A 20,363-nucleotide genomic window follows, 5' to 3' on the forward strand; every position below is an offset into this window, starting at 1 on the left:
AGGTTAGTGTGCAAGTGTAGAAAATTAGTATTCTCCTAAAATGCTGCGTTGTTATTTCGTAATGGGTTAATCTAACTGGAAGCATCGTCGGGCCTCAAATTCCAATCACATTGAAAAATTACCGTATGCCAAACTTCTATCAACTGAGAAATTAACTCGCTTCTCTTTGATTTGATCCTCTATTCTAAAAAAATATATATCGTTTCCAAGACATCCGCTGTCAATTCGTCCGACTGATTTCCTCAAAAGGAAACTAAACCCGGATCGATATTATCTAAAACCAAGAAATTCCCATTCCGTACCATGGGTCTACTCTGAGTGAATGCGATGATAATTATTTAATAAAATAATTACCCTTTTACCCGTTTGGCTTGTGCACAGAGAGATCGTGGCTCGTTTGGCATTATGTGCCAGACCGACCGACCGACCGACGACGACGGGTGCATATTTTAAAACCATTCCTTTTCCAACCTGCGTACAGTCGTCCGCATGTGGCTCAGTACAAGTGGCTTGCGTTTCATGCTGGTTCCACTTCCCTTCGGATCGGACCGGAGCGTAGGTATCGATTAAAGGTAAAGATCAATCGGTTTTCCTGCTTTTATCGACATGGTGCCACGATGCATTAGGCAGCTCAGAACTCGTATCTGTAGGTCTGTAGACAGACGGCTGACTACATACTTCAGGCACCGACCAAAAGTCGAATCCGACGAAGAAAAGGAAAACCACCTCGCAAAGATTCTTTTCTTTCTACGGATTTATGAATGGCCGATAATCACTATTATTTTGGACGCGCGCTTTTTAGCGTGTTGTTTAAAAGGAAGATTCTGTTCGTTGGCTCGTTCGCGCTCCGCGCTAATTCGAGTGTTGAGCGATAAAAGGTACGAAAATTGATCATTTGCTAGTGGCGGAGCGGAAATGACAGTTGAAAATTGGTAGCACGAGTTGAACTGGAATCTGGCCGAACCGTCCAATCTGGTGTTCGTAGCTGAATCGAAACGACAGAGAGGCAGACGGATGGTCACTTAATTATTCAATCTGAAGATTTAATCAAACAATTAGCCTATCTGCAGACAGGAAACCAAGTGGAAAAATGGATCTCAAAAGTGATTTTAAATTGAGAAAATCTGCAAGATAAATATAGGGCTACATACCGAGAGTAGATAAGCACTATTGCACGTGTTCGTTTAGGGGGGCTGGTGCGCAACAGAGAGTAAAAGTTTCCTATTGCTCGGGGAAAGGATGAGCCTGTGCAAACATTGGAATTTCTCGTTCCGTTTGTCTTAGCCGACGCAATTTCTTCGGAAAGAAGGATGGTTTTGATTTTATCTCTAAAATTACATGTTCAGTGCTCCGACTTGCTAGAATGCTTGCCAACCAGAGAAATAATTTTGAAATAATAGCAATGAAATCAGGTATCATGGTTGTTCATGAGTAACCAGCTTCGAAAACCGATTTGATTTTTTTTTTGACGTAGGACTACGTTTGTGATTTCTATATGGAGGTACACTTTGTGAAAACCGAAAATGGAACATGTAACAAAATTATGAAAGATTTTGACCGTTAATAACTCAGCTGCCCGTGGACTAATTTCCATAATTTTATCACCAATCGATAAGAAATATTTCGACGCATCTTTGAAATTTAAACAATTTTTCAAAATGTCACTATTGAAAGTTGCACGAATGAAAATTATCACCGATTGCCTGCGAAAAGCGATTTCCCCAATACAGATTCCAAAGTTGAATTCCATTCGGTCTCACCAAACGGTGTTTATTCAATCACCGCGTGGTGAGTGGTGGTGTTCTCCAGTACACAACGAAGCGAACTGCAGCCGACATGAGCATCCATAGAAGAAGGAAGAAGTCGCTCCGCTATTGATCGGAATCAGTAGCTCTTCGTGAGTCATTGTGGGTCATCTATGTCAAGTGCGTTATACTAAAGAGTATAAACAGTGAGAACCCCGCTCAAATTCCAATTCCTTCACAAAACACAAGCTCCTGATGCAGTTAACAAATAATATTTGTTATATAAGCCCACGTAGTCCTACGTCACTATTGCGTACAACCCCATAGGGCTGTCTCTTGTAGTTTTTCATCAAAACTAAGGCCATTGCAGCGGCGCTGATGGTGTAGTGGTAAGCGTGATCGCGGAGTGGAGTGACGGTCTGATATCTGTAGCATTGTTGTTCATTTCACACGTACCAGACCGGAGAGCACTCCACACTCAATAGTAACACACGGTGGGGTTGAATGCGTCTTTAATGCAGTAGTTTAAGCGATCACCGTAGTCGACGCATTTTCTGAGATAATGACTTCCTTTGCTTCCGACATTTGCAAAACAAACTATCAATGTACAGTACCTGTTGTACTTCGTACAACATGTAATTAAACTAGAAATGAGGTGTTTTTATGGTCAAGATCAGAATACGGAATCAATCATTTTCAGTTTGTTGACTTAACGATAGTTCCTCGGTTATGCAACATTAGCTACCCTTGGTGCTGCCTGCTTCGTTGTATGCAACATTCATCCCTTCATATTTCCAGAATACCAGGTCCGGCTCTAGTCGGGATAGCATCTGAATCAACCGTTTTGGTTGACTTGTAGTGGGTTCATCTGGAAGGCGAGCTGCGTCCGGTAATTCTTGCATTGGATCCGTTCGACTGGTACCTGCTGGTAATTCTGGTTCTTCAGGCTCAGTACTTGCTGTTAATTCTGAATCTTCAGGTTCGGATTGAACTTCAAGCACGATCTCAGCTACAGAGGGTCAGCATCATTTTCAGGTTTTGGAACTGGATTCACTCGGCTGCCGACAGAAGCAGACCACTCTCAATGTGTGTTACGCGATCGTCTGATTACTCGGCAGCAACCATTGTGTGGTCCTCCTCATTGCTCTTGATAAGCGTTTCTTTCAGTCGATGCGTCGTCGACTTTGGAAAGCAACAGTTTCGCGATGAATGTGTGAGTGCTGACAACGTTTTGCGTCCATTGCTGCAATGGAAGCGCTCTGACCCCCGTTGGCGAATTGGCCATACAATGAAACCACTGGAAGCGGCTCCCGTTCTGGTGGAGGAGATTTATTCGATAGCGGAAGATAAAATATTTATTGTGTTGTACCTTTTGACTATAGTTTAAGGCTCTGTAACATTAATTCGGTTGAGCCTTATCAAATAAATAAGTAAAAAAAACTTTTCATCTCTGTGTAGGTGGGAATCATGTGCGGTCTGTGTATTGGTATTGGTGTCAGCTTTAGCCTCATATATAGGCTAACCGACGCGCACGGTGTCGACTTGCTGTCATTTGTCGTTTGTTTACCGCACACGATGAAGGAGTACCGCGACGTCGTAGTAAGGTTGTTTGCGACAGGTGAGCGTCCCGGCGAAATATTCCGGCGGTTGAAATCCCACGGGGTGAAGCGGAATTTCATCTATATCACCATCCGTCGGTACCAGGAGACGGGTTCGGTCAAGGACCGTGCGAGATCTGGGCGGCCGCGTTTGGCGAGGACGCCAGCAGCCATCAAGGTGGTAAGGGAGCTGGTTCGTCGAAAAATGAACCGCTCGATCCGGAAGACCGCTGCTGACCTGGATGTGTCGATCGGGACTGCCCACACCATCATGATGAAGGACCTGGGATACATGCCGTACAAGAAACGCAAGGTTCATGGGGTAACGGAGGCTACAACGAAGAAGATACTGGACAGAACCAAACTGATACTTTCACGGCACGCAGGTCAGGAGTTCGTGTTTTCTGATGAGAAACTCTTTGTCTTGCAACAGCCGCACAATGTTCAAAATGATCAGCTGTTGGCGCCGACGTTAGCTAGGTCATCGGCATACGAGAGTGTTAGGCATTTCAAGATGAAATTGACATCGTTCATATACAGCAAGAATAGAAACGACCCCAAGTGACTTCCTTGGGGAACACCGGACCAAACCGAAAAGGAAGGCGAAACGTGGTCTCCAATTTTGACGGACATACTTCGACCGGTTAGGTAGGATCGAAGCCAGGAAAGCAAGTTACTGTTCATTCCCAGCTTGTCGAATTTAGCAACTGCGATTTGATGATTCATTTTATGAAACGCTGCGGATAAGTCTGTGTAAATAGTGTCTACTTGTTGACCATTTTCTATTTGGCGGATCATGAACGAAGTGAAACAAGTCAAATTAGTTGTCGTCGAACGGTTAGGCATAAATCCGCGCTGATCAACCGAAATGTAGTGTGCGTAGTTCTGAACCAGCTTATGTAGAACGATCACCTCAAACAGCTTAGAAGTGGCGCTCAACGCAGCTATGCCCCGATAGTTCGAAACAATCCGCTTGCAGCCTTTCTTGAAAACTGGGAAAACATACGACTGCTTCCAGCAGTTTGGGAATACACCAGTAGTCAAATATAGGTTGAATACTCGTGCTAGTGGTGTTGCAAGTGTATCCGCGCAGCATTTGAGGACAAACGATGGAATCCCATCCGGACCACATCCCGTGGAGGATTTTAAATCCTTTCCAGCTGATATAATCATATCGTTCGTGATCACGAACTGTAGCCCAGAGGCCGAAAGTCAAGGAACATTTCTGGTGGCGACGGCTACATCCTGCGGGTCGATGTGTTCATTAGTGAAAACATTGCTGAATTGAGAACGGAACAGGTTGGCGATGTCAGTGGTGGAATCAGCTTCGAACAATCTGTTGGTCATCGTAGAGGGCAGTCCGGATTTCATCCGTTGGTCATTGACGTAACGCCAAAAACTTCTGGGATTTGTCTTAAAGCGCCTTTGCAGATGGTCCTGATATGCGTTGTACTAACGATTATTAAGTTGGTTGTATTCAGTGCTCGCCGCCATATATCTCGTTCTCGTGGAGTCCGTGCGATACTTGCTATGTCGTCTGAGGGCTGCCCGCTGCATAGTCTTAAGATGCTTGAGGTCAGCATTTGACCAGGCTGGCTTAGCCGGCTCGTGTCTAGACTTCACGGGAACAAACTGATCGATGGCATACCACAGGATACCAGATATGGTCGACGCAGCGAGGTTGATGCCAGGCTAATCGAGGATCGTAATGTAATCGGGTACAGGGAATCATGTGGACTACGCTGCCAAGAGATCGAGCTCAAGTTGAAATCGCCTAGGATGATAACGTTGTCTCTTGGTCCTAACTGCGAAACCACCCAGTTAAGCGAATCGATATGCTTTTCGATCAAAGATTCATCGTTTACTCGATCAAGGGGAATATACACATGTATGGTTATGTATGGTCGTACATGCTGGCCAAGCAGAGCGAACATCAAGTGAACACTATGGACCAATTTAAGAAGCTCATTTCCAAGATCTGGGACGAGATGCCGATGGACCAGGTGCGTGCCGCGTGCGATTCTTTTGAGAAACGTCTCAAGCTCGTCAAACAGCACAAAGACGGGGGGGGGGGGGGGGGGGAGGGGGGTTCGCGGTCGAGTTCGGTGGTGGGGTCTCCCAAGCATCGTCTTCAGGCAAGTATGCATACATTAGTTACAGTCATTTGCCTGATCAGTTGCCTGCCGGCTGTTTCCAGTTGAGAAGCACTTCTGATACTGCTCATTCACAACATCCACTTAACTGTTCGAACAATCCTAATTCATCTCCGGGACGCACAATAGACCGCGCTTTGGAAGCTCCTAGTTTCTCCAGCCCAGTCGTGCCGATTCCTGCCAGCGTTCAGCATAGTCGTCCTGGACCTGTGGCTGGATATGAATCAGGAGTCTTCCACCTTGTCTCTACAAGCAAATACAATCAATATATTGACTATTCACTGCCTGATGCCGATCAAATTTTCAGCAATTCTGACTATGTTAGTCATTGTGTTGATGCCTCTGTAACTTCCAACCCTGGAAACCCGGAACGCGCCGTAGAAAGCCCCATGGAAGCCCCCAATCCCTCCATCTCAGTCCTGCCGTCAGCAGCCTTCGTTCATCATAGTCGTTCCGGACCTGCTGTCGGATGTGGAGAGGGGGTCTTCCAACCCACTCACTATGGCGAGTATCCAATGAGACTTGATGATGGTCAGTAATTGCCTGATGTATCTATGATTTCCAGGGAGAGCAGTCGTTCGATTCCCTGCCGCAAGCAGGACGTCGTGATCTTCTACCAAAACGCCGGTGGAATTAATTCTGATGTTGAAGAATACCGCCTAGCTGTATCGGATCGTTGCTACTATATAATTGTCCTGTTCGAAACGTGGCTCGATTATCGAACGCTTTCCAGTCAAGTCTTCGGCCCTGACTACGAGGTCTTTCGTTGCGATCGGAATCCTAACAACAGCCGTAAATCTACTGGTGGAGGTGTCCTTGTAGCTGTCCGTGGCGGGTTGGAGGCAAAGGCCATTGAGAACGATTCATCGAACTATGTGGATCAGGTTTGGACAGCCATCGATCTGGGTGATCGCACACTATTCTATGTGCTCTGTACATTCCACCTGATCGAGTCCGTGACAATGAACTCATCGAAACTCACTGTCGGTCAGTTTTCACACTTATCGAAAGTGCCACTCCAGTTGATGAGATATTCATTTTTGGTGACTTCAATCTGCCAGGCGTTTCGTGGAGTCCGTCGCATAGCGGATTCCTGTACCCAGATCCTGATAGTTCTACATTTCACGCAACAGCTATTAGCCTTCTCGACAACTACAGCGCAGCGACGCTTTCTCAAATTAACCATGTAGTTAACGAAAATGATCGTAGTTTGGACCTCTGCTTCGTGAGCACACATCAATTTCCTCGGCTCCTTGTGCACTAACTAAGCTAGTTCCACATCACCCTCCTCTAATTTTCACTGTTAAGGACAAACTCGTGCGTGGTTTCGACGACTATCCTGCTACGGTTTCTTATGACTTCCGTAAAGCTGACCACCGTAGCATCATAGATGTATTGTCTAGCATGGTATGGGAGAACATCCTTGATCCAGATGACGTTGAGGCTGCAGCGCAAACCTTTTCACATGTCTTGGCATATGCCATTGACAGACACGTCCCGAAAAGAACTCACCACAAAGTGTCTCACCCTCCCTGGCAGACGAGAGAGCTACGTAGGTTGAAGTCAATCAAGAGAGCAGCATTGAGAAGATTTACGAAATATCGCACGCTTTCTCTGAAACTACATTATGTGAGGCTGAATCACATGTACCAGCGAGTCAGTCGTCAATGCTTTTCAAGTTTCCAACGAGGCATCCAGCGCAAACATAAGCTACACCCGAAATCCTTTTGGAACTACGTGAACGAGCAACTCAGGGAATCCGGCCTCCCATCGTCTATGGAATTCAACGGAGAAGTTGCTGCAACCGTTCAGGATATATGCCACGACGACCATATTCACCTGGCTGCCAGTAACGTTTCAGTAAATGATCAAACGCTGGTTGCAATTGATGTTAATGCAGAGATGATTTCTAATGCCGCGAATCTGCTCAAAACATCCTTCAATCCTGGACCTGATGGAGTTCCATCTGTATTTTTGAAGAGACATATTGCTAGCTTGTTAATTCCGCTTCTTCGCCTGTTCCGAATGTCTCTCTCCAGTGGCATATTTCCATCTTGCTGGAAATTTGCGCACATGTTTCCCGTCCACAAAAAAGGAAAGAAACAAGCTGTGGATAACTATCGAGGAATTACATCGTTAAGTGCCGTTTCGAAGCTATTCGAGCTAGTGATTATGAAAGCGTTGCTGTCCCATTGCAAGCAGTATTTGAATGTTGATCAACATGGGTTTACTGTCGGCCGCTCTACAACTACCAATCTGCTGTGTCTCACATCGTAGATAACCGAAAGCATGTCGGATCGGGTTCAAACGGACGTTATTTATTCAGACTTATCCGCAGCATTCGACAAGTTAAACCATGCTATTGCGATTGCTAAACTTGGCAGGCTCGGTGTATGCGGTAATCTTCAGAGTTGGTTTCGATCGTATCTTACTGGTCATCAACTAACGGTTACCATAGGAGATTGCAGATCAGCTAGCTTCTTCGCCACATCAGATATACCTCAGGGAAGCCACATGGGACCGTTAATTTTTATACTGTACTTCAACGACGTGCATCTGGTCATCGAAGCTCCTCGGTTATCATATGCAGATGACCTCAAAATCTTCCTACGAATCTGCTCCATTGCTGACTGTCACTTTCTTCAACGTCAGCTGAATGTATTCGCTAGTTGGTGCAGGTTAAACAGAATGGTAGTAAACCCAGCCAAATGCTCCGCTATTACATTCTCACGAAAACAACAACCGATAATATTTAGCTATGATATCAAAGGCGTCAAGAACTTTAGGGTTCATTTTTAGAATAGCTAAAAACTTCACTGATATCTACTGTCTAAAATCTCTCTATTGTTCGCTTGTTCGATCGACGCTTGCGTATTGTTCAGCGGTTTGGAACCCAAACTACAACAACGGTGCCGAGAGAATTGAATCTGTTCAACGTCGCTTTCTTCGTTTTGCGTTGCGTAGATTTCCTTGGAATGATCCATTCGGATTACCCAGTTACGAAAGCCGTTGTCAACTTATCGACCTAGAACTTCCCCGGACTAGAAGAGACACAAGCAGAGCCCTAACCGTGGCCGATATCCTGCAAGGAAGGACAGATTGCGAGGCTATCCTGAGGCAAATTGACCTGATTGTTCAACCCCGACCGCTTCGTAATAACCTTATACTAAGACTGCCTCTACGTCGCACAAATTATGGAGCACACGGTGCGATTTGCGGACTGCAGAGAACATTCAACAGAGTTGCATCTGTTTTCGACTTTCATCTCTCCCGTGATTAAGAGCAGAGCATTTCAGGAACTTACAAAACATTTCGAGGATATTTTTGAAAATACCAAGAATTTCAGAAAGGTTCCACAAAGAATATGGCATAATCTAGTTTTGTGTGTACTGCCCTTATTTACAATTATGGGCGCTCCTTCAAGAGAGAGCATGAGTTCGTGCTGGGAGGGGGCACACATATGCAAAATCAGTGAGTAACCAGCTCTAAATGTACCATATCAGTACTGAATGAAATGCCTCAATTCTACTGCCAGGCATATTTTTGAACTCAGCGAACTTCAACTATGAAACTTCGATTTATGAAACACACGAAGAAAACAAATTGGAACAAATTTGTTGACATTTCATAATTCACATGAAGGTCGCCCCTTTGACGCAAACCATGAAGTTTACGTTCCAACGCACATTTCACAGTTGGCCAGATCCCGCAGCCAGTCAGCCAGGCCGGCCTGATCCCTATCGACGACGTCGATGAATTAATTAACGTTCTCCTCCTGCACCGCCCACTCTCCAGTTAGGTGGCTACGAATAGAGCTGTCGTCGTCGTCAGTGCCACCACCACTCGTTGGTTGGTTGGAGGCAGCAATGGCTATCACCCCTGGTAGATCTTGACCGATATGCATACCATTATGACGATTATATTAATTTGGCGCTCGTAATTAAAAGATTAATTGGCTACCGCCAGCCGAGAGGGGTACCGGGTCCGAGCGTTTTTATCAACCATTTCTGCACCCGTTGGTGATTGTTTTCGTTCGGAATGGAATTATGGAGATCTGCCAGATGCGATAAGGCCTGCCTCCCTCGATTGCTGTGGCCAGTAAACAAATTATTCAAAATCAACGGAATTATAATTTTTATTATTAATTATGTGTGAAGTGATCGTAGTTTCACGAGAGCGAAACAAATTGAAATCATTTTCTTGCATTCGTTATTTGAATCCGGGCCGTGTTTGGCTTTCGACTCATTAAATCGATGTGTGGCTCGTTTGTTCGTTCGTTTGTGTGACCGAAGAGAGGATCAAATTGGCCGCCGTCGCGAGTTAGGCCAATGCTGTGGAGGAAAAGTGGATTTTCAAATTAAGGCTATTACTATAATTGAATTAGCTGGAGCCGATGAAAAGGCCAACTCCGAACAAAGCGCTCCAATTTGCAGGTTATGGGGCTTAAAACGGGCTTCACCTTTGGCATTTTTTTTTCTGTGCTCAGCCCGAGGAAGTGAAATGCAATTACCATTTCATGGGCTTGACTTGCTAATTATGGAGTTGAGGAGGCTTGTATGTTCAGCAATTTTCTCCACGAAAGTTCTAACCTACTCCGAATGCAGTGGCAGTGAAGAAATGGCAAGAGTAACTCGTCCTTACCTTCTGGACCGCGCACATGTGAGCCACTTTTCCCACCCTTCCCGTTCGGAGCAACAAAGTGGAACCCATGTGTTACAAAACATATAATAAACCTCAAATTAGTCATAATTTGCTTACCACGCTACTACCCGGTATTTTTCGCTAACCGGAATCGCGTGTCCCCATGGCTGTTGATCGAAAGGATATTCGACCGAAGCAAAGCAAACTGAAATAGAAAAGTTTTTCCAAATTTACACCCCACTCATTCACTGTGAGCGATTGGATGAAAAAAGGTCGAATGATAAAAGGTTGAATGATAAAAGGTCGAATGCCAATAGGTCAAATGCCAAAAGATCGTCAGGACAAACGATCGGAGGTACAAAAGGTCGAATGAACAAAAGGTCGAATCTTTAAAAGAGGGGCATAATGTCGAATGATGAGAAGGGGGTCAAAAGGTCGAATGGACCAAAGTTCGAATGATGAGAAAGGAGACAAAAGGTTGAGTGAAAAAAAAAACGCCGAATGATTCAAAGGGGGACAAAAGGTTGAATGATGGTACATTTTGTTGTGAACCGCACTTGACCAGATGGCAAATAGTGACAACTTCACACAGTTATTAAAGACGTTACGTTGAATATCAAATGCTTAATCATCAAAATCGATACACTTTTTGGTTATATGAAAGCACGAGCAGTGATGAAAGAAGGAAAAATATTGATAATACAATCCAAGCTTTCAGTGTCAGTATAAGGGAAGGTCCATTTATTATGTAACGCACATTTGGCCCATTTTCAAACCCACCTCCCTCCCCCCTTTGTCACATTTTTTGTATGGACCTTAATTTTATGTATGGCTTATCGCAGTTTCCAACATCCCCACCTAAAAGCGTGACATAATTAATGGACGATCCCTAGCTAGGGATGGAGGTCGATAGCAAACAATCTATACAATCTGTAATAAACTTGTAAACCGATTGATTCAACATCAGCTTTAAAAAAAAAAACCTAAAAAATTCCATCCTATCGGATTCTAATCTGAAGAATTCAACCAGAGATTATAAGAAAGACCGAGGAGAGGTGAAATGAACTAAAAATAATGATAATGGGATCTTAATACTCAGTGTCACAAACCATACAATCAGTATTATTCGAAAGCAGAAGAAATATAATTTTCTTCTATTCTCTTAAGATATCTGTGTGTATTATTACATTGTTTTCCCTCTTTATGGCATTCGAACTTTGTCCATTCGACCTTTTTACCATTTTATTCATTTGACCTTTTAACTCCCATCTAATTATTCAACCTTCTGTTCATTCGACCCTTCGACTCTCTATGGATCATTTGACCTTATGTTATCATTTGAAGTTTAGTCTATAGAACTATTTCTTGATAGAGCTGGAATTAGAGCGTAACAGCTTTTGTAAACAATGACTTCTCTCGATGATTTATCAAAACTCAAGGCACGCCCACGCAAACCAACACAACCAATGGGAAGTGGAAGTCTTCCCCTACCCGTTGGTGACGTTGATTTGAGTGAGCGAGTCTTGGCTTTCTAGAAATCATCGAGAGAAGTCATTGCTTACAAAAGCTGTTACACCCTAATTCCAGCTCTATCTAGATTTGTTCATTTTTGCACAATTCGACCTTTTATCTCTCTTTGGGCCATTTTAAAAATCTTCCTAATAAATTAAAAAAAAATCTTTGAGCCACGCGTCCTTTTGGCTCTCTTTGAACCATCCGAGCTTTTTACCTTTTTAATCCATTCGACCATTTTTCCACCTTCGCATCATCCGACCTTTTGACCTCCTTCTCATCATTGAATCTATGGCAAAAGGTCGATGGCCAAAAGGTCAAAGGACAAAAAGGTCGTAGGACAGAAAGTCGAAGGACAAAAGGTCGAAGGACAAAAAGTCGAAGGACAAAAGGTCAAAGGACAAAAGGTCGAAGGACAAAAGGTCGAAGGACAAAAGGTCGAAGGACAAAAGGTCGAAGGACAAAAGGTCGACGGACAAAAGGTCGACAGACAAAAGGTACGAGGACAAAAGGTCGAAGGGACAGAAGGTCGAAGGAACAGTAGGTCGAAGGAACAGTAGGTCGAAGAACAGTAGGCCGAAAGGACAAATGTCGAATCGTGAAAAAACAATAGAATAAAAGGTAGAAAGGACAAAAGTTCGAAGGCACAAAAGGTCAAAGGCACAAAAGGTCGAAGGGACAAAAGGTCTAAGGGACAGTATGTCGAAATAACAGAGGTTGAACCATGAAAAAACCAATAGGTCAATAGGTCCAAAGGACAAAAGGTCGAAAGGTCTAGAGCAAAGAAGGTCGAAAGCACTAAAGGTCGAATGGACAAAAGTTCAAAGGGACAAAAGGTCGAAGGAACAAACTATCTTATCACGAAAATACCAATACTAAAAATGGTCGAAAAGACAAAAGATGGATGAGACAAAATGTCGAATCATCAACAAATCAATAGGACAAAAGCTTCAAGGGACAAATTATCTATCAGAGAACTGCTCATTTTTTTTCAAAGAAGGAAGCATCTGCAAGAGAGTGAGAGAAAGATAAACATATCTAAACGGTTTTAACTATCAAAGAACTGCTTATGTTTGAAAGAAGGAGCCAAGTACAAGAGAAAGGAACGTATTTTAATGGATCAGATTGATTTCTAAAATTGCACGAATGGTTTTCCCTTTGATGTTTTACAGTTGCATCATTTTTTCTCTTTGTCCTTTTTTAGTTACGACTTTTTGTCCCTTCAACCTTTTGTCCCTTCAACATTTTATCCCTTCGACCTTTTGTCCCTCCGACCTTTTGTCCCTCCGACCTTTTGTCCCTCCAACTGTTTGTCTCTTCGACCTTTTGTCGCTTCAACCTTTGGTCCTTTCGACGTTTTGTCCCTTCAACCTTTTGTGCCTTCAACCTTTTGTCCCTTAGAAATCTTGACCTACTGGTTTTTTAATCGTTTGATCTTTTGCCTATTCCACCTTTGGACCATTTGTCTCTTATAACTTTTGACTTACTGGTTTTTTGATCATTGGACCTTTTGTACACTACCGATCATAAGTTTAAGGACACCCCAAAAAACCATGCAAATATGTTTTGTTCAATTTTCGATCTCTAAAGGTTATTTGAATGGTATGAATGGTATAGCATAAGGGAAAGTCCATTTATGTCACGCAAATTTGTCACGCAAATTTGGCCCATTTTCAACCCACCTCCCTCCCCCCTTTGTCACATTTTTTATATGGACCTTGATTGTTTTTTGTAAGGCTCGTCACAGTTTCCAAAGCCTCCCCTCCCCTCTAAAAGTGTGACATAATTAATGGACGATCCCTAAGTGTTCTACTACTACTTTTATTTCAAAATTTGGCCAACCCACGTCACCCAGTCACGATTCTTCAGAGTAAATTTTGAAAAATATTGTAACTTTGGGTGAACTTTTAGCACACCAAATTTAAAAATTATATTAAACAATTTGCCTACGAGAAAAGTTCCATTCAATACCTTTCAAATGATCTAAAGAGAACGAAAATTGGACGTAACATGACAGAGATATGAACATAACAAATCTGTCATGTTTTTTGGGGGTGCCCTTAAACTTATGCTCGGGAGTGTATATTCGACCTTCTGCCCTTTCGATCGTTTGTCCCTTCGATATTTTGTGCTTTCGACCTTCGGTCTTGATGATTCAACCTTTTGTCTCTTCAAAATTTTGTACTTTCGACCTTTCGTCCTTTCAACCATTTGCCATTCGACGTTTTGTCTTTCGACCACTCGTCCCGCAACCGTTGTTGATCGAAAGAAATAGAAAAGTTTTTCCAAAATTACACCCCACTCATCCACTATGAGCTGCAGGAACGCGAGCAATAAGAATGAAAAGGAGCATTTTTGTGATTAAAAACTTTCCCTTCCAGCGTTCCCTGGTTGTTGTTGTTAAAGCGTGCAATTTTCGGCGGTTATTTATTAGCGTGAAAATGTGCTTATTTGGGAATGTTGCTATTTGCTGATGGTGGTTTGCACAGGCGCTTCCCTGGATCGTGCGGTTGAAGCAATGAAGCCCAAAAGGAGGAAGTTTGGAAATTTTTGACAAATTAATTACCTACCCCACGTTCCTGGGGTTCTTCCGGTGTTTCGGTTGGTGTATGGGATGTAATTAAATCGTGTTGGAATAATTGTTACGTTGTAGAACATTGATTGCTTTTGTTGGCGCTGGATTAGGTGGAATGGGAGGGAGTTTGATTTGTATAGCTTGTATGGATAATGTTTGAATAACGGTTAGATCGGCGGTTCAGAACATTGAAACGTGCCTTAGTTGCACGGTGGTTGATTTTTTAAAGCGCTATCAGACAGAATTTTCCTATGCATTAGCGCAACTGAGGCTCAGACTGACATCATGCATTATGATTTTTTTTGATAATTATTAAAGTTGTTCAGGAGAAGATTTTTTTTTCTCTTCAGGCTATTTAAGTTTGCACAGCAGTGGGATTTCAATTCAAAATTATAATCAGTGGTGGACACCGGTAATCAAAAAGTTAACGGCATTAGCTAAGTTTGTCATTCAATGAAACGAGTTTAAGTTAAAACGTTATAGCTAAGAGATCAAATTGACTACGTTGACGTTATTTGGTAACGTTGATAAAAAAAACCCGTTTTTGGTATTGTTAGATGCCTATTTAAGAAATTATCATATTTAAAAAAAATAATTTGACATCATTTGGAATCACGTGCGCACTCCAAGGTGGCAAGGAGAGACAAATTTCTCCTTCCACTAATTTTCTCTCAGAAGATTGTAAAAATTTCCCAAGTGTCTGAACCTTGATTCATAGATCGCAGCAAAGTATCCAAATTCAAGAATTATATTATTTTTTGAGCTCTTAGACCTTATCAAAGTTTCTTTAATTTTAAACTGTGCTGACACAAAAAAATTAAAGCATTTTTTCGAAGTGATCCGTATTGACGAAAACGATATTGACCTAAATAGGCCATTCTGCTAAATCAAGAGAAAAATAGGACTTTGGAAATATTTTAGAAATGTTGAGCTTATATAAATTACGATCATAAACAGATTTCGGACTAAGATAAATCTTCAAGATTGTGGGACTTACACAAAATTCTGAGGTTAAATTTTCTCATGTTCTTAAACACGAAAAAGACCATGGAAAATAATGCAGTGCCTTTCTGTTTTTGATATATCAAGACTTTTGGCTTCCTTGCTTTCTGTAAAATCAACCGAACAATTTGTTTTATTTGTAATTTCACTGGATCATTATTTATGGTATGTGTAGGTGCCTCAAATAATTGCCCATAAAGCACTTGCATAAATCTGGCGGAAATATTAACTGATAAAGGTCGTGTGGCCAAACAAGGCACTGTAATAATCCAAGCTTGGAGACATTTTCAACATTCTGAAACAACGATCCAGACGAAGGATTTCACATACATTTTTTGATCGCTGATTTTAAATCAAACATCAACTTTATAGAACAATTTTCGTGGAATTGAGACTTGGAGAAAGAGCCTTCATTCATTGGTTTATACAATTAATTTCGAAGAGATTTTTTAAAGAATTGTTTATGGTCGCTAGGGCAATTCTAGGGATTAATCGAAATCAAGAACAACTAGTGAAAAGGGCATACAAACCTTTTGTAAGCTTACCTTCTTACGACCTTTTCTCGCCCCCCATATGACACCAACGCAAACCATCAACATCACCGGGTAGGGGAAACTTTCCCGTTCCCGATGATGTTGTTGGTTTGTGTGGGCGATCCTCGGTTGGCGAGGAAAGGGCCTGCAGAGGTTCAATTACAAAAACCTTGTATGTTCTTTTCACATGTGGCTCTTGAAATTGACTCTGAGCAGTATTCAAAGGTACTTAAGGTAATAAAGAGAGTGTCTTGAAAAAAATATGATTGTGTAGTTCTGAGTACCTCCTGATTCCTGGTTAAACCTAAATATGATTCTAAGGAAATTGCAAGAAGGCCATCCCATTATTTCTATGGACTTTATTTCAAGGTCGAGGAAAATTCCAAAATATACTCAAAAGATTTCGAAGGGGCATTATAAGGGCATGCTATGAAAAATTCCACGAGAGCTCCAGGCATTTGACGTTTATCAACAAATTATCAACGTGTGCATCAAACAAAATTATCAACGTGTGCATCAAACAAAATTTATTTGCGTATTAACAGTATTAAGAGAAATTATGAGGAAATGTTTAGGTGCATCTTCTCCTTCTTATCATTTTGATTTACTATAGAATCTTAAAATTCTGAGTAAAGTAGTTCGACGAAATCTCCCATGGGGATCCACAATAATTATGAGGAGAATATAAACTCCAATGGTTTGAACTCCAAGCATGTTCAAAGAGAATTCCAAGGTAGTTCTGACTAGAATATCAAAAGCACTCGATGGAAATGTTGTGGATTATTCCAAAATAATTTCAAGGAGTACTCAAAAGGAATGCCGAGAAGAGTTCCAAAAGAATTTCAAAGAAACTCGAAAGAGAATACCATGAGAATGCTGAGAAGCATATCAAATAATTCCTGCACACAAATGAAAAGAAATTCAAGGGACAATTTCATTGAATTTTCGGGAGAATACTTATTAAATGCTAGAGAAAATTCAAAGAAATCTTTCAAGATAATTCTGAGGAAAATTCCAACGAAATTCTGCGAGAATTATTAGAAATTCAAACATAAGTGCAGGCTGTATTCTTGGAGTTGTTTGTAGAGAATTACTTTTGAGTTATGGATAAATAATAAGGAAATATCGTAATGGTCGGAATACCAGACAGTGTGTCACTCTGGGCGATTAAAATACACTTTCCCCCCACATTGGTCTCGAATGATTCCGTTTACGCGTGGGAATCGCGTAAATGGCGTACACGTAGCATTTGGGACCAACATGAAATATCTCGCGATCCAGGGCATATAGAAGGTTACTGTCTTGGAAAAAGTTGTTCAGTAGATCAATACCTAATGGTTGGTGGACAGAAGTTCTGATTTTTCTCACTACGCAGCGCTAGTGTGCATGTTTTAGTGATTTCCTTGTTTATGTCATATCTTGAAATCCTTGCCATCTAGAAAGTTGCTGTCTTGGGGGAAGTTTTTCAGTGGATCAAGACCTTATGATTTACGGTTTAGCGACTTGCAGTCAATTTAATTGTTTGTAAGAAAGTTTGAACATACTGAGAGGTTAGCACATATCATCGGTATTACCGATGATATGTGCTAACCTCTCAGTATGTTCAAACTTTCTTACAAATAAGACCTTATGGTTGGTGAACAGAAGCTTGGAATTTTCTCACTACGCGACGCTAGTGTGCTTGAATTTGGAAATCCCTAGTTTACGTTATAACTTGAAATCCTTGCCATCTAGAAAGTTGCTGTTTTGGGAGAAGTTGTTCAGTGGATCAAGACCTGATGGTTTGTGGACAAAAGTTTGGAATTTTCTCACTATGCGGCGTTAGTGGGCTTGAATTTGTGAATTCCTTGTTTATGTCATATCTTGAAATCCTTTCCATCTAGGAAGATGCTGTCTTCGGAAAAGTTGTTCAGTGGACCAAAACCTTTGTTTTTAAAAATAAATTAGTTGATAGCTCGGCAACTTCGTCCTGTTGCTGTATATGTGAGATGTTCTTCGTGCTTTATAACAAGAACCTTTCATTCTAGGAAAATATAACCGAGGAAAATATATCATTGAGAAATCTGCCTTTAAACATTGTTTGCTGCAGGAGACGACTTTGAGCAAAACAAAAGTCCAACATGGAAAGTAGTCAAGGATAGTCGACTTCGTCATTCAGCAATATCACTTCTATCATTCATTCGTAATTTTCACCCAGCTACTATTTTTAGTTTGCGTGCAGATAGTTGAAATTTAATTAACAATAATATTTGGTATGGTTGTAAAAATAATCAATTGTAAATGTAATGATCCTATGAAAAACTTTGCCGAAGACAGCAACTTCCTAGATGGCAAGGATTTCAAGATATCACATAAAAAGAAATCACAAATTCAAACATACTTTCGCCGCATAGTGAGAAAATTCCGAACTTCTGTCCATCAACGATAAGGTTTTGGTCCACCGAAAAACTTTGCCAAAGGCAACAACTTCCTAGATGGCACAAAAACATCGATATCACAAATTGATTCATCTGTCCACCAACTATAAGGTGATCCACTGAACAACTTCGCCAAAAAATCAACTTCCTAGATGGCAAGTATTTCAAGATATCACAAAACAAGGGCATCATAAATTCAAGCACACTAGCACCACGCAGTGAAAAAAAATTCCGAACTTCTGTCCACCATCCTTAAGGTCTTGATCCACTGAACAATTTTTTGCAATACAGTAACCAGGATTTTTGAGATATTCCATACGATACGTGTACTCCATTTACGCAAATTCGATTTACGGGGTACGTACATAAAGGTAACTCTAAGACTAGTAGGTCCCAAAGAACCGTGCTCACTTTTTTTGCTAAGCTCTGGTACTATCTTCGGTCCCAAGCAGTCTTGTAAGCGGTCACCGTAGTCGACACATTTTCTGTGATAATCGACTGCCTTTGCTTCCGACACTTGCAAAAAAAGCTATCAAATTACAGTACCAAACTAAAATGTCATATGAAACGCTCTGTCATACGACATTGTCGCCGAAGCCCGTCACGAATGTTTGTATTTTAGTTTTTCCCATAATAAGAGCTACTGATGCTGTGCTTGTGTGAATTCTGAGAATAGCAAGTAACGATGTTCTAGTAATAGCATTTCTGATCAGAAAAGGTTTTATTTACACCAAATTGAGGAATTAGAACGAAATCACACATGTCCTATGATAGTTATTTGAAAATTTTCTTTTTGCTCGAATGTTGATCTACCGTTTGCGTTGTGTAAGAGAGACGACGGTAGAGTATGAGAGTACGAAAACAAACAGACTGTCGCACAGGACAACGAAGCGAGTGTAGTAAAAAACGTCAACAGTTTCAACCCCTGGTCCCAAGTTAATCGACTCACCCCTCGAAACGTAAGAAAATCCACGAACCCCTAATTGTATCTGTCAAACTTTCACAACGAATCAAAACAAACATATTGTAGTACTATACTTTCGACTAGAATGGGTTACGTTAGTCGATTTGCTTGGGACCAATAGGCTAGTCAAGTAGTGAGCCAATTTAAAATCGTTAGTTTCGTAATGATTGTTGGTACGTATTGCTCGCGCTCTTCGGGGGGAGAGTGTAAACATTACGTCTACTTTGCAATTTAATAAACTTGTTTTACGGGCTATTTTAAGCCTTCTATGCCTAGAAAAGCATAGAATTGATCATTTCTTATAGGTGACCGGATTTTTGAAGTGTCTGGAATTTGATTAGTTACAGTACCAGAGGAACAGCCAAAATGGACTTTGAGAAAATACTAATATGATTGTTGAACATCCTTGAGAAAATCTTAGGTAGGTTTTGAAGATAATTTAAATACACACAACTTTTAGAGATCCTATACACAGGGAAAAACAATCAGGATCAGAATCTATATATAAAGGTTGGTCGAGGCCGATTTCATGTGTGAGGAAGTGATGACATTGGACATTGTAATGTGCAATTCACTTTAAAAGGTGCGTTTCTTATTTCACCACATGTAGTTCCAAAGAACCTGAATGAAATGTGACTTGGCGAAGATCACTTGAAAATACGATATGACGGAATATTGATAAGATTTGTATACAACAAAAGTAAATGCTTCCAAAAATTAGTTAAGATAACATATTGAAAAAATGTGTAAATTGTTAGTCAAAAAATTTAATGTTGCATTGAAGTACTTTTAAACGTGTTGAATTTAAATGTTCCCTTATTTCACATCCGTTGCACCATACCGAACAACCACACCATTTGTGGTTATATCACAGCATCACTAGTAATTCATATATCTATATCTTTTACGGTACTATGAAGTCAACAAAGTAACAGTGATAGGAGAGCAGCCAAATGAAGCACATGCGATACGAAAATAGAGTGATGCTTGTTAAGAAAATACCCGGAGAAGGGCAACGTCTATTTGCCGCACTGGTGTTACGGTTTTATAAAACGCAATCAGGAACTCAGGATCATCATACAGTGATAATGGACGTCGAAGTGTTGTGGAACACATCAGAAATAACATGGGATACTTTCGAGAGACTAGCAGATACTGATGCAGAGAAGGACAACGAGTTCACAAACAGGCATGACAATTGGACAGAAGAGTTAAGAAACAGT

At 41.4% G+C, this 20,363-nt stretch overlaps 1 protein-coding gene across 2 annotated transcripts in view; it reads right to left on the reverse strand.

Annotated features, from left to right (window-relative positions):
* The window catches only part of Rx (Retinal Homeobox), a 189,533-nt gene that overhangs the window by 135,803 nt on the left and 33,367 nt on the right, over positions 1–20,363 (reverse strand). The window lies entirely within an intron of this gene.

Source organism: Ochlerotatus camptorhynchus, unplaced genomic scaffold, assembly GCF_037179485.1.
Source record: "Ochlerotatus camptorhynchus isolate MF236.1 unplaced genomic scaffold, CSIRO-AGI_Acam_v1.1 ptg000639l, whole genome shotgun sequence".
NCBI classification, from domain to species: Eukaryota; Metazoa; Arthropoda; class Insecta; order Diptera; family Culicidae; genus Ochlerotatus; species Ochlerotatus camptorhynchus.